We start from the raw sequence: 14,057 nt of genomic DNA, 5'->3' as shown, positions 1-14,057 counted from the left end.
AAAATCATCATGAGAATAACATATTCTATGCTATTTCTTCAGACTGGGTAAACAATTTTGATAGTGTCTCCTCAATACAAGTGTTTTAACACCATCATGTAGGACAGAACATAACTTTATGTTAAACAGAACATATAACTACTCATTATTTTTAAGTTTGAATTGATTAAGTCTTGAAGAAATAGTTGATAACTGGGAATCTAACTTTAAATGTGTTTTAAGTATTTTTAAAGCCTCTGTAAAATTTTGTCTCTTGAACTTGAAGCATTTAAGTAATCCATCCTTTTTCCATTTTTCCAAGACTAGCCAAGATATGACAATTTAGAACCTTGATACAACACTGCTATCCAGAAGGCAATTTTTTTTTCAGGTGTTTGGTAGTTCTCTTTTGAAAATATCTTTAATTTGCCTGTCTCTCAGTCAGTTAATTCGCCCCTGATTCAGTAGGAAGCAGACTGAAACTAACTGTAGTTTTCATACAGCTTATTGAACAGCCAGCAGACAGGAGATACATCTTTGCTCCGTGAACAGCTTAGGCCAGACATTTTATGCGTAACTTAGCAGTGAACTGCTCCATATTTCATTAGCAATCTCCAGCACAATTTGGTGTTCTTTGTGCTTTAAGCAAAATGCAAGAAATTACAAGGATGACATGCAGTGCAGGAGAGAGGAACATTATAAAAGGAACTGTTTAGAAAGTGAGAAGTGGCAGTGCTCACTTGTTTAATATCTGTATAAAAACCTCTTGAAGATGAGAGGAATAGAAGCATTCATTATTTTCCTTTTTTTTTTTTTTCCAAAATGCATTGGTGTGTTGCACGTTCTAATTGAAACCCGTGGAGCAGAAAGCTGATCTTGCAGTAATGTTTGTGGATACAATTATGGAAATCCTTTGAGCGTGATTAAATTATACAGTGTCTGGATATGGAAGTCGTTTTGATACTTAAGTCTGCAGTAGAGTCAGCGGCAATGTGTGAGGTGGCACCTCCTTGATCAATCTGTTTAGGAAGGATGGCATGCGTAGCAGTTTTCCAATTAGCAAGCTTTTCCAGCAGTAAATACCAGCCATAAAAGAATCAGTTTGGCATGGTCCATCAGACAAATTTGAACACATATGATGTGAGGCCATCCTTGGAAGCTCACTCAGAAGCAATGATCAGTTTAAAATGGTCATACAAGAGGAGAAATGGTATGTCTTCATATTAAGTGGAACCTGAAAAGTTTTTAGTTGATTATTCATTGCAAAATCCAGGTCTTTTAGTGCCCTTTATAAATCTAGGTTTTGGAACTTGGTACAGTTATTTGTTTGAGCTACTGTAATTTATTCACCACCACAAAAATGCAGGTTGATTTAGTTCTTGTTGTTCATCTCAAAGAGGTGGTTGATTTCTTTTGGTAGGTAAAAAAAGTTTTAATTTATTATCTGTTGTCAACACCTGGGCAAGTGTCCAAAGCCCCACGATTTGTTTTTAATAAAAAAAACTTGAGATTAAAGGAAGAATTTTTTTTGCACAGAAAAAACTGAAAGTTGTATCTACCATAAAGATATATTTCAAAAATAGTGTTTCCTGAGAAGAAATATAGTCCATCCAGAATATTAAAATTCAAAGGCTTAATGGTTCTCTTTTTATGAAAAATCATATAACTCCAGCACAGGTAGTTCTTTCTACAATACTCAAGCTCCTAAAATTCACGAAGAATCTTCAGACTAAAGTCTTGCTTCCCATAGCACAAATATCTTCTAGCTTTTTCCTCACTTGTAGAGACATTCATTTTTAAAGGCCATTATCAATTTAACCATCTCTATTACTCAGGGCTAGATTTTACCCAGGAAGTGTTTTAATCACCTTAATAACTTTCAGTTCATTGAAAATTCACTTGCTTTTCATTTTGAAAGAGAATCACTCATGGTCTAAAGACTCTGAATGAAGACATATATTCTATGTCTATTAGTAAATGGTTCAAATGGTTAAGTATGCTCCTGCTAAAAAATTGCATCTCATTTCCAGTTTGAAGGTTTGGCTCTCAGCCACTGGGTCTTGTTATTAGAGATGAAAGAGCCCTCTGATATCAGGCACTGCTCCCTGCGTAGGTGGAATGTTCCCCATGTTGTCCATATTAATCTGATTCATTGCTGCTTCTGCACTATCTTTCATCAGTTTTCCTAACTGCCAATTTTCAAAATAGTACTAGTTTCGATATGCTGGTTGTTTTTGTAGCTGAGATGCCATGAAGTGGCTGGAGAGGACTTAAAAGAGATCTTCATCTGGATGAATTATTATGGATTAAAAAAAAAAAAAAATCTTCATCTTTAAAGGATGTTGTATACTTCGGACTACAATTTTCTGGCAACTTTCACCACAGAGGACTCATGTTTGCTTTAATAAATGACTGAAATACCTAGACATTTATTTTCCCATGCCTGGTTCCTAAAAAGGAAAATGAAACTCCTGTGGTAGGCACCTTGGCTTAAGTTTTTCTGGCCTATTTTCCAACAACACCCCTGTGATTCCCACTCTTTACATGCCCTAGCAGTGCAGACCCAGCTAAGAAGAAACCCAAGGCAGATGGATTTACGTGGAATTTAGGAAATGTCCTAGTGCCTGAAAAGTGTTAGCTACTTCAGAGTAATCCATGCAGCATAGCAGATAGCCCTGAGAACTGCCTATAAAACTGCTTAATATAGTAGACTATCTGAAATTCTTCCCCTCCTCTGCAGCTTAAACATATGGCTTAAGGCTGACAGAAAAAAGGTGGATCCCAGAATCCAGAAACCTCTACTATGAAGAAGTCTGCAGAAACTCTTCCCAAGAACTCAGGAGAGATTGCAAAAGAAATATTATTTTCTCTTTTCTCTAAAACATCCCAATGGTTTCATACATTTGCTTAGCAAGTGAGAAGAGGCTATTTTCATCAAATTCGCATGGGCTCTGTAAACATCAGGAGGTAAGCAGAGGCCCTTTTCTTCAAGGTGTACAAGAGCATCAAAAAATAGCCCTTGCAGATCTCTCAGGCTCAAATTCATCTCTTTTTCATAGAAATACAGCAAATTTTTATATACCAGTTGCACAGTCACATTTACTCTCCTTTTCTTTGATCTTTTTATGAGACTTTCTGAGCCATGACAAGTATTTTTTTTTCCCCTGAAATGTAAGAAGACTGATGGTTTATTCAGGAGTGTATATTAAAACTCAAAAATCAAAATAAAACACAATATTGCTGTCATACTTGTATTCAAACTGATCCAATACACACTATGCCCCCCCCCCTTTTTTTTTTGTGTGTGGCATACCTTTGTGCTTTGTGAAAAGTTTGTTTTAGAGAATAATGGACAGAGGAATGACATGTCAGAAGCTGTACTTTCAAGCTGTTTGAAAGAAAGATTCAGCTGGTTGGTTACTCTGAAATTTTTCAAGGTTCTTTTTGCTCAGATGAAACCACAAATAAAAGTTCAATTTGAATGTACTGTTGGTTGGCTGAACTTATATTGCCTATTGCAAATACAAGGGGCTACCTAGAGGGTGGGGTGTGGTTTCATTCCATATCTTGGAATACAGGAGAAATTGTTATTTACACTTGAAAGATGATTTTGAAGATTTGAATAGCTCTTCAGCTCCACCCAGTTCAACTTCTACCCAGATTCTTTCCTCACCCTTATTCCTGTCACTGACCATACTGAATATCCTTCTAACTTAGAGAGAATTAGGATGTGGAATGAGGCTCAGATGACAAATCTGTACCTCATGTAGTGCTGGGGGATGACAAGACTCTTCATATAAGACTGAAGTTTGCGTTTTTACCTCCATAGTGATTTCAGAGAAACACAGAGAAAAACAAACAAACAACTCCCTCCAAAACCCACAAGATTTTAATGCCCTCCAACATTTCATGATTTGATTATTTTATACACATCTTTGTTTACAGATGTTGAAGCTGGTCATTGAGGTAGTGAGAAACAGAAAACTTTGCAAGGTAAATAACTGAAGGAGTTGAGAGTGACAAAGTGATCCTCTTTGGTTGACAGGATCCTAGAGTCCATAAAAAACCAAAACGTGGTCCTCTAAGTAATCTTGAAAACACATGAGAATGACCCAGAACTTCGTTCCTCTTTAGGGATCAAAATAGGCAGCAACATTGTCAGGATAGTACAGCACTCAGAGCCTGGCCACAGATGGCATAATGTAAACTGACAGTCTTCCCAAGGATTTTTGAGAGTTCGGCTCTAGTTGCAGTTGCTTCACACTTCCAAATTTGGTTCTGAGCACCAATAAGAGGCATTTAGCAGAACCAAATACTGTATCCAGTTGTCTGAATGACTGTCCATAGGACTATCCTTCTTTTCAGACTAAGACATTCTACTAATAAAGGACACACAGAAGACATCCTTGACCCCTTGGTTCAGAGTCTGCATCTATCACAAGGGAGAGAAGAAAAATGTCAGAGCAAAATAAAAGAAAATTATCAATGAGTAAAAGAAAAATTATCAAACCTGCTTCCTGAAATAAAGAGATGGAAGAAGAAAATTAATAGCTAATACTTGGTTTCTAGCAAAACTATTGGAGGAAATAGAAAGAATATGGGCAAGTAAATATGCACAGCATCCCTGATGGTGAAATAAATAGGGATCCTATTACACTACTGCTTATGCACAGCTTGGAAACTTCACTATAAAAATTGCAGGGAATAGAAATACACTCTGTGCAAGCAGAAACTCCTTGGACTGTTTATGACACCACATCCATGACATACCCTGAGGTTCCTATAAAGTACTTATTATTTGCCAATTCAAGCTGTTTGGCTTAGCTATGAATTGGGTAATATTTCCTTCCACTGGAAGAAGTGTTATGCTGTTGGTATAGCTGGAGTGCTACAGCAACATGTCCTCATCCCTTTCAGATTGCTTATAAGTTTGCAGGTCACAGTTATAAGCCCCAGGTATTCCAAACTTCAAGTGATTCTGTCTAACACGTGGATCAATTCTCCAGGTAGAGCAGGGAATATATATCAAAATTTGAAGTTCATTTGCTCCTCTGTTTCCATGGCTGTGTATCTGGTGTCACAGATTTAAAATGCATTCATTTACCTGGGCTCTGACATACATACAGAAGTCCAGGGGGATCTCTCTTAATTGCAGGGCAGAAATAACAGAGTAAACTCACAGACTTTTGCTAAGCAAAAAACAAGGTTTTTCTCGTTTTTGTTTCGAAGAATTTTCAACTTTAACTACTTCAATCAAAGAAAATTGTTTAAAAGCATCAAGAAGGAAAGGCAAAACAATGACAACACTTGAACTCTTTCACAGAAGACAAGAAAGCTTTTGATTAGAGAGAAGACAATTTGAGAATACTTTCCTTTCCTGAGGGTACGCCTACAATCAAAGGAGGATACTAACTATTGCAAAACCCTGAATATAGAAACAGAGGAGTTCTTAAGGCATGGACTAGGACATAAAGTTTGGAGCAAGCAGGGCATCCAGAGGAGCTCACTCCCAAGGATAACTTATACCTGTGCAGAAGCCAGAAAGGAGTACTGGAGAGACCTGCAGCGTGTGTCTTCACCTCTTGTGTTGGACCCTGCTCTGCTGAGTTGCTTTGGCCAGTCACATATTCTTTTGCAGGACTGACTTCTCTGCCACCATCCTCACTTTTGGCCAGATTTTGGAGCACACAGAGCCCACTGCAAGAGTCAGTGGCCACGAACACCCTGAAGGTTCAATCACAGAAGGGTTGAGTTGGAGAGCCTCATCTTAGAGTGGTCAGGCCATGACCTTTTTACCTTTAAGGATGTGTTCAAGGGGTTCACTAATTCAATTGCCCATAGGAGCAGAGCACATGGGGAATTTTCCTCCAAAGGAAGTCAGGGTTCTTTTCTTTTTTCTTGAGATATTAAATATTCTCTCAGAGTAAACAGTCTATTTGATGATTTTCTACTGACTGATACTTAGCTCTGAGAAAGGACAAGCTCATTTTGCCAAAATTGCTTCTGAATTAGGACATTGCATACCCCATTGCTAGGGACATGGCCTACTGCAGAAAACATTAAAATTTAATTATATTGGTGAATGCAATATTATTTGTGAAATAAAATTGCCTTATTAGGATATTTAGCCTTCTTGGGTCTTTAGAGAATCATTAAACAAAGTAATTCTCTATTACCTGAGTGAAAAAGAATTAATGAAAAAAGAACATTATCAGAAAGGTCTAAAAGTAAATGATTATGAGTTAATAATGTTTCAGGAATTTAAATGTATGATCCTGCTTACAATCAGAAAAAATAGTTTTGCAGGATCTAACTATCATGCAGAGCCTCCCACAATGATTTATTCACTGAAGATGAGGAAAATTATTTTCCATTACTCCAAAGACTAACCTCACACTGAAAAATAAATTGGCATTTATAGTGCTTCATCTCCAGAAATTAATAAGAAAGATATTTGTGATTTGCAAACAAAAGATTTATTTTTATTTAAAATTAAAAAAAAGACAAGTAGTTCAATTCACTTCCCTGAATACCCTTTTCTAACATTTTCCTACATTATCCAGCTGTGTGGTAGCAAAATTATAGTCTAATCATTTAGGATCATCTGATATACTCTAATTGAGAACTTTGTAATTATTTCAGTGTTTTGAATGGTCATTCTCAACTGCATGCAAATGTTCCTTTCCTATTTGACTGAAAGGTCCTAGTAAATAATTTTGACTTTAAACCTTGTGTTTTTGGCAGTGCCTGGAAGTCTCAGATAACTGATAGGTAAAGTTATGGCCATTTTTCCTCTGAAAGCTCTTAGGAATTCTTGGAAGAATCACTTCGCAGTCTGATATCTGCATATGGGAAGCCCGTGAGGCTAATGTGTGATAAGGATGTCAAGAATAGAACATTATAGAACTTCCTTCAACCAGTCTGATGAAAGATAGCAAATGAATCTCTTTGGGTATCCTACACCATCCCTACATCATCTGATTCAGTTGTCTATATTTAGACTTTTAGTGTTCTTTGAGATATCCCAGATTATTCAGGCATCTACAAGAGACGGGCAAGTGCAACATCAGACTTAAAGAACACCAGAAGACTTCCATGTTAGAACAGCTATTCAGGGCAATTAATTTTGGACTATGGAGTCCCACCTCTAAATTTTTAGATGTGGGGTAGGTGTCTGAGCTTCTGTTATAGAGGGAAGGGCTTTACCCAGAATGATCCATGCAGCCTGTAGAACCATTAGGCTGACCTCTTACCAGATCTTTTGTAGCACAGAGTTTTCCTATAGTTCCTGTGTTTCATGTACCAATGAATGGGAACAGGGTTCAGATTGGGTATCAAGAAATTTTTTTCACTAATTGGGACAGTTGACAGTGGGACAAGTTACTGACAGGTGTTGTAGTCTCCATTTGAGGAGTTTTTCAACACTTTGTGAGACAAATAACCAAATAACCCAGAGGAACCTGATTGGACCTCTGGATGACCCTATGACCTCATGGATGAACGAAAGGTTGGAATAGAGACCTCCTGAGGTCCCTTCACACCTGAATTATCCCATGATTTCATGATCCTTGGATACCGTAGAACACCTCAAACAACACTAACACAACTTCTGGCAACAACAAGCTCTTGAACAGCTCTGGCAATAGCTGGAACTTATACATCCAGACCACAAGTAGACATTTATATATTGACAGCTAAATTTGGGTCCTAATCAGGAGATGATGAATCCTACTTCTCACATGACAGTTATGTTTATGCAAAGAAAAGCAGGATTCATCAGACGTATTTTTTCCACCTACTTCACAGTGTGTTTATCCATGTGTGAATGTGAGATGCAGCATGCAGAGGTACTAGAAAATACTATGCCTGTTTTTCTCTGTCTATTGAAAAAAATTTTCTTTAGTTGTCTTCTGTGCAATCAGTTTTCTGCTATTTGAGTTTCAGAGTAGATTAGAACATGGTAACTGTTGTTCTATTTAAAAATCAGAAGGTGAGTAAACTGCTTTAGTTAAAACAGCATCAAGAGGTGCTTTAGAGGGAGGATTTAAGGTTCTCAAATTCTGAGGAGAAAATACTCTAATAGAGTATAATTAGAGAAAATACTCTAATACTCATGATGAAAAAATACTCTAATTATTCAGTAAAGAGGGAACAATCTCTCAATCTAAAGAGGTTTCCTTCAGAAAAACCATGATTGTTATTCACATCAAGTTTTTAATTTGGAAAATCAGGAAGAGAGGTGATTTTAGAAGGTTTCGTTTTGAATCAGTTCTCTAGTTCATACTGAAAAGAATCAGAGTGCTTTTCAAGCAGTTTATCTGACTCATAAACCCAAGAGCTCTGAAAGACGGTGCTGATGTTGAACTTTAAATAGTATTGCCCTTCCTTCAACAGCAACTTAAAGTAAATTTGGAAATTACATGGTCTTGCAGCCAAATCTTTCTTTTCCTTCAGCTGGCCAGTTCTGTGACTGGATTACTGAGTTCCAACTCATAAATAGTAAAAATTTCTGTGAGTAAAATTCTGCCAACTTTGAGAGATATAGAGGAAGTACGAGAAGAGAAATATACTTTAGAAGCTGCCTTCACTACACTCCTGTAAGGAAGCCATAAATTTTCCCTCTTGTACAGATGAAAACCAAAGGTCCATAGGTTGTCTCTTCTGTCAACATCTGAGCTAATCATCTAGGGCTTCACCCAGATATCTAAATGCAGGTATACAGTGTCATTTGATATGCCTTCACAAATCCGTGATGTCTCTAGCTACGAGTACAGAAAATCAAAACTCTCCCAAAGATTCTGTGTCAAATATCAGTCCTTCACAGACTTCTTGGATCGTCCAGGGTACCTACCATGTCACTAGACACACCTGTGCTGTTAACTGAATAATTGAACATTTAATCTCCCCTTATAGTCAAAAGAAACCAGTAAATAACTCCAAGATGCAGTTCACGGCCTTATTCAGACATCTAAACTGTTCTCATGCATAACAAATGTAATCTGACATGTCTTCAATAAAGCTATGAAAGACTGAATAATGTTCCATTTATATTCAGCTACAGTTGTTTTATATTTATATTATATCAGATGCTGAATTTAAAGCCAGTACGACATAGATGTGGTCATGCAGATCTTAAGGGATCCTTCTTGTAATGCGTGTACCACAGCATTGCAGGTGTTTCCAAGGGAATGTGAAGTTTCCAAGTGTGATCAGATGCTAGTAGTGGGAAAAAAAACCCAGCTTAGAGAAGCAATAAAACCTCTTCAGATGTTTTGAAATTTTTTCCGAAAAAGTATTTCAAATTGTAGCAGGGTCCCACAGAATTCATCCTGGGATGCATCTTCCTGAAAGGAGGTCACGAGGTGGGGGTACATCTCTTCCCCAGAGTAACAAGTGATAGGACAAGAGGAAATGGCCTCAAGTTGCAGCAGGGGAGGTTAAGTTTGAATATTAGGGAAAATTGCTTCACCACAATGGTTATCAGGCACTGGAACAGGCTGCACAGCAAAGTGGTGGAATCGCCATCCCTGGAGGTATTTAAAAGATGCGCAGATGTGACACTTCGGAAAGTGGTTTAGTGGTGGGCTTGGTAGTCAGTGTTATGTGTACAGCTGGACTTGATGATCTGAAAGTTTTTTCCATACTAAATGATCCTTTTTTGTCTTCCCTTTAAAGATCTCGAAACATCCACGCTGTCAGAAATCTTCCATGCTTTCTGAAGGGTCTCATCTTGCCAACAGTAGGTGAATTCTGAGAGCCTGGCATTGAATGAATCTGCTATAAAGCACAGAAATTTACCCATAATTGAGTCCACCTGTGGTACCTTCAGGAATTCAATACAAATCTTTTCAGTTCTCTGCCTTTATCACATATTCACATAAATACTGTTTTTTTCAATTTTGACCTTACCAAGGTCAAAATCTTTCTCTTCGTTGTTACCAGCTGTTTCTAAATTAACCCAGTGTTCCTTTGGAATGAAACCCATGAAAGAGTTTTGTTGATAATTTTTTTAATATAGAAAGTTTCAGTGGGAGATTATCACATCAAATATTCCTAACACTAAGTAAAAAAATTTACTAATAGGGAACATACTCTTTATTGTCAAGAGAGAGGAGTATCATCTTCAGTAGATTAAATTTATTCTATAAATTCTGAAAACTGCAAGACAGTTAATTTAGAATTTGATATGGATGAAATTATGAAAGGTTTTGAAAAAATCTACCAATAATTTTAATTTTAATGCTCACTGATGAAACTGAAAATGACACAGAGTAAGTCAATTTCGTAAAAAAGAAATATTATTTTGATCCATGTTGGAGTTACATTTATAGACTTTAAAAAAAGAAGGTGAACAAATGAATCTTTAAAAATAAACTTCTGAATTAAAATTAATTTAGAACATGTGATAAAGAATCATTTAGATTCCTGCTTCTTTTTTCTCTATATTTTTGGTATAGAAAATTCAGAAAAGTGAGAAATTCATAGTTTTAATGTCATTAAATCAGCACTTCCAAAATACTGACACACAAATCTTTTGACAGAAATGATCAATGAGTTTAACTTTGATCACTTGCAGCTCTCAAGAAAAAACAACCCCAAAACAACAAAAAACCCCAACGGATTGTAATTGCAGTTTCTTGAGGTTATAATTCACTTGCAGAGTTTCTTGCTCTCTAGATCTTAAGTTTCAGCCATCCAGATCACAACTTTATAGTAGTGTCCATCTAAGTGAAAAGGCTGATTACTTCTGTAGTACAATTTTATATGGACTCCTCAAATTCACCTGACACTTCTGGTTTAGAATCACAAGTGTCCACATCTCAGTTGCATATGGGTTTTAAGGTTTACTGCATGATGTTGTTTTTACAGCAGAGTTGTCACTTCCAAAAGGTGCACATTGAATATGACACACATACATTTTACACGAAAACCCCTCCACCACAATTAACATCTGTGCTGTTAATTGCTGTTTTTGAAAAATAAACCAAAAATTTCCTTTTTGCCAAGCTGAGAGGAAAAAACTACCTTTGTAAGCCACTGCACAACCAACCAAGGAAGGAATTGACAGCAAACAAAAGAGAAAATATCTTTATGTACCCTTAGAACTGTGCTGTTTCTAGAGTGTAATTTTTTTATGGTGGTTGTTGTGACTGTCATTCTAGAAAATTTGTATTGTCACTTATGCATATCTTATTTTGCTACTATGCATAGTAAATACTGAAATCAATAGTTGTTTACCATAATCATAGCAATTACTATGCAGCTTTAATGCTGCATTATTGCCAAGAATATTTTTCAACATCAAGATTGTTCTACTCTTCTTGCTGTAAACATAGCAGTGTGTTCCTATCTAAACGCTGCAAACAGGGACAACCTTTGTCCAACTGCGCTCTCATGAGAATCAGTGATTTAGGTCAGATCCTAAACAAACGATGCACAAAAATGAGAGAATGCTGATGAATCCTAAAGCCTTCACAGGCTGGAGTTACAAGGAGATATAATTCCAAAACCTAGAGATGAAGAAAGTAAATTTTAATATTTATTTAATATTAAATACATTCTAGTAAAATACATACAATCCTGTTGGAATACACACATACATATACATATCTATTAACACGTGTGTGCCCATACCCGCAATCAAGCAAAAATGCATGCAGCTATAGACAGAGATAAAACTTCTTTTACTTACATTTTCTTTTTATGAATATTAAGCCTGAACAAAAAATAGCAGAATAAATATTTGTTTCTGAGTGTATTGAAGTAGCTGTATCTTTTCTCTGTAGGACTCCCCTTTCGAAGTGTTTTGACCCAGATGGGATTACTGCAAAATTGGTGGTGAAAGAAAACTAGTCTTTTACTCCTATCCCAACTGTTAGCATATTCTTATCTGAAATGGCAGTGTTAAATCTGTAGGTAAATATGAGTTTGCTGGCTATATTGTAGCTTCAAAAGATCAGCATCCTGACAGGAGAACCAGTAAAGCCTTGATGCTAATCTTTATTTCTATAGACAGTTGCTAAGTATAAATATACTCTATCAGCTATGCTACTCTAATCTAAAGCTGTTTATTGCCACACCAAAATAAGAAGTGGAGTATAAAGAGTCTTAAAGCAAAGCTAAACTTCACAGGATACGTCAATGATTGGTGACATTTTCTTGTCAGTTGTTATTTGTATGAATAGATAGCACAAGCTTTTTCGAAAAAGAAAATCTTTAAAAATGCATAGAAGTGTTTGAAATAGGAGCATTCAGTCGTTGCAGGGTCATACATGGTAAAAGAGATGGGATAAACAGGTGATATTTTGTCCGCTAAGAATGTCAAGACTCAGTAAAACAGTGGGAAGGGTCCAGTATAATTCTGCCTTAAGAGACTGAATAAGGTTACTGCATGGACTGGCTCAGTTAAAAGTAACCCAGGATAACTTCCATGAGATTGAGCTATAATTTAAAACATTTTTTTTGGAAAAGATTTCAAAACATTTAGAGACATTTTAATACTTCTCTAAGCTGTTGTTTTGTCCCAATGCCAGCATCTGCTCATGCTCGGCAGCTTCATGTTCCCATAGCAAAAAGCTGTGGTGTTGTAGTACGTGCATTAGAGGAAGAATCTCTTAACAACTGATATGCCATGATTCTGTGATGAACTGGGTGACCACATGTATGTGCACTGGTTTTAAATTCGGGATCTGATCTAATATATTAAATAACTGCAGCTGAATAAAAATGAAATATTAATCAAGCTTTCATGAATTTATTGAAGACATGTCAGATTGTTGTAAGTTCTTTGGAAATATTCCAAAACCATTTGAAATAAGAAAAAAATTCATTTCCTTTCCTTCTTCTGTTGCATAATTGTCCACTTAGGCAGACAGGACCTTTTCCCATTCAGTCTTGAGATCTGGATAGGCTAGAGCGCTGGGCAATCAAAAACTGTATGAATGTTAACAAGAGCAAATGTTGGATTGTCCACCTGGAATGGGGTAATCCTGGTTATACATAAAAATCAGGGTAGGGGAGTCTGGAAAGCAGCCCTGTGGAAAGAGAACTAAGGATTTGGGTGGATGGCAAGTTGAATACGAGTCACATGACTAACCAAAAGGGCCAACCCCTTCCCTGAGGTGCTCCAACACAGTGGCTGCATGAGGGAGGGGGTTGTCCCACTCTACTCTTCACTAATTTGGCCTCACCTTGAGTAATGTGCAGTTTTGGGTGCCTAGACATAAGAAGGCTATAAAGCTGTTAGAGAGAATCCAGGATATAAAGCTATTAGAGAGAGTCCAAAGGAGAGTAGCCAGGATGGTGAAAGTCCTGGAGGGCAAGACTTATGAGGAGCAGCTGGGGTCACTTGCTTTATTCAGCTTGGAAAAGAGAAGGTTGAGGGGTGACCACACCACAGTCTGCTCCTTTCTCCAAGGGGCAGTAGATCTCCTCCCTCTGGTGACCTGCAACAAGACATGATGAATTGGAATCAAGATGGATGAGGGGAAGTTCAGATAGTACATGAGCAAAAGCTTCTGCACTGAGATGGAGATTGGTTACTGGAACTGGATCACCAGGGAAGTGGTCACAAATCAAACCTGTCAGAGTTCAAGGAGGGTCTCTATGACACTCTTAGTCATACGGTTTAGTTTTAAGTAGTTCTACATGGAGCAGGGAGCTGGACCCAATGATCCCTAGGAGTCCCTTCCAACTTGAGATAGTTTGTGATTTTATGATGCTAAATCAGATACTACAGTCATGAAATTCTTGCTGAGGGATTTCACTACCACTCTACAGAGGTTTACTCTTGCTTATCCACTCAGCATGGTTATGTTCAGCATCTGTTGGGAAGGAAGACAAAGTTTCTTTCAACTTCAGTGGTAAAAGGCCTTTGGGGCAGATTCAGCTTCAGAACAGATTGGGTTCTTTCGATTTCTTGGCTCTCTAAATATTCACAAGATGAATGCGTACATGCATGCTAAGTTCCTCATAGAACTTGATCTTGGTCTCAGATATCATGTTTCACATTTTCTTCCTTACTATTTATGTTCTGCTCTGAAAGTAAATGAATACTAAATTGAATCAGCAATTCAGGC

This window comes from Corapipo altera, unplaced genomic scaffold (assembly GCF_003945725.1).
Source record: "Corapipo altera isolate COAL_440 unplaced genomic scaffold, ASM394572v1 1b, whole genome shotgun sequence".
In the NCBI taxonomy this organism is placed as follows: Eukaryota; Metazoa; Chordata; class Aves; order Passeriformes; family Pipridae; genus Corapipo; species Corapipo altera.
Note: the sequence above shows the minus strand (reverse complement) of the source record.